Here is a 2354-nt window from a genome sequence, read left to right on the forward strand (position 1 = left end):
TTCTTTTTCACAAAAAGAAGAATGGGACCTTAAGGCTATGCATAGATTACCGTGGACTGAACCAGGTAACTGTCAAAAACAAGTATCCAATTCCAAGGATTGACGAACTCTTGAACAGACTCCATGACGCCAAAATGTTTACAAAGATTGATCTAAGGTCAGGATATTAACAAATCAGGATCAAGGAATCAGAAATTCCAAAGACAGCTTTCAACACTAGGTATGGACACTACGAATTTGCAGTAATGTCTTTTGGTCTAACAAATGCTCCTGCAAGCTTCAATCGACTTATGCAGGATATTTTCAAACCTTATCTAGATGATTTTGTCTTGGTTTTCTTTGATGACATTCTGTCTATTCTAAGAACGAGACAGATCATGAAAAACATGTTCCCAAAGTACTTGATCTTCTTCGAGAACACCAACTTTACCCTAAAGCGAGCAAGTGTACCTTCTGCTCACCAAAGGTCGGTTATCTTGGATTTATCATATCGATTGAAGGGATTTCAGTGGACCCATATAAAGTCAAGGATATTGTTGATTGGCCTCAACCATCCACTGTCAGCGAAGTAAGAGGATTTCTTGGGATAACGGAATGGTACAGGATTTTTGTCAAGGACTGTGCATGTATTGCTGCACCTTTGATGGAACTCCTGAAGAAAGGATTGAGGATCAAATGGAAGACCAAGCACGAATCTAGTTTTGCTAAGCTAAAAGATTTATTGGTCTCAGCTCCTATCTTAAAGCTTCCAGATTTCAGTAAGGAATTTGAAGTAGCAACCGATGCTAGCAAATTTGCTTTAGGCGGAGTTCTTACTCAAGAAGGAAGACTGATGGCTTATACTTCACGAAAGCTAAGGGATCATGAGAAGAATTATTATACTCATGATTTGGAACTTTTAGCGGTAATACATGCGCTGAAGTTATGGAGATATTATCTTCTCGGACGCAAGTTTCAGCTAGTTCCAGACCACAAGAGATTAAAATGGATTTTTACTCAACCTATTCTCAATATGCGACAACGACAATGAATAGAACTCTTACAAGAATATGACCTTGACATAAAGTATAGACTAGGGAAGAAAAATGCCGTTGCAGATGGACTTAGCCGAGAATATTTTCTCGGGGCTATCTCTATTTCAAATAACCCTATCTGGGAAAGAATTAAAAAAGCATCTTTGGTAGATCCAGAATACCAACGTATAGTATCATTAGCCCAGCAGGATAAGATGCCTGAAGCTAAAGATTACTCTCTTATGGGAGGATGTCTTTACTACAGACATAGGCTCTGTGTACCCAGAGACCCACATTTAAAGAAGACTATTCTGTATGAAGCACACGATAGCCCTACATTTGGACATCCAGGTTCTGCTAAGACTCTTCATGCTGTCAGGAGAAGTTATTTTTGGTCCGGGATGAAAGGAGACATACTTCGCTATGTGAGGCAATGTCTTTCTTGTCAGCGGATAAAAGCCGAAAGAATCAAGTTACCAGGGAAAATTTAACCTCTTGACATACCCCAGATGAAATGGGAATGCATCAATATGGACTTTGTTATAGGATTACCATCTACAGGAGGTGATGACTCTGTTTTTGTGGTTGTTGATATGCTCACAAAAGTGGCTCATCTAATACCCGTAAAGACAACCTTTACTGCTTCGGATATTAACCGAGTATTCATCAAGGAAATTTTTTGGTTACATGGTTTACCCAAGCGTATCGTCAGTGATAGAGATGACAAGTTTACATCAAAGTGTTGGACTTTGCTTTTCCAATCTATTGGGTCACAATTAGCCTTCAGCACAGCGTATTATCCACAGATAGATGGGCAGAATGAAAGAGTAAATCAAGTCATTGAGGACATTCTCAGGGCCTATTGTTCGCAAGAGCCAAATAAGTGGTTACAATATCTTCCTTTGATAGAATATGCTTACAATTCCTCCGCACACAAAAGCATTGGAATGTCACCCTTCAAAGCTCTTTATGGACAAGACTTTTTAGCACCACTGAACTTCCCAGATCCAGCTATCAAAGTAGAAGCCTCTAGGAAGATTTTAGAAGATATGGAAGCTCAGACTAGAGCTATTCGCCAAGACATTCAAGCCACTCAGGATAGACAGAAGAAGTATGCAGATGAGAACCATTTGGAAAGAACTTTCAAAGAAGGAGATAAGGTTTCTCTGCAAGTCCGACCAAAGAAAAGAAACTTATCACTAGGCAGATACAAGAAGCTAAGACCAATATATTGTGGACCATTTGAGATCGTTAAAGTTGTAAGTGACCAGGACTACAAGCTAAAGTTACCTACAAACTTAAAGGTTCATGATGTATTCCGCGTCAGCTTACTCAAACCCT

This window comes from Adiantum capillus-veneris, chromosome 17 (genome assembly GCF_014529385.1).
Source record: "Adiantum capillus-veneris isolate H3 chromosome 17, ASM1452938v2, whole genome shotgun sequence".
Classification (NCBI taxonomy): domain Eukaryota; kingdom Viridiplantae; phylum Streptophyta; class Polypodiopsida; order Polypodiales; family Pteridaceae; genus Adiantum; species Adiantum capillus-veneris.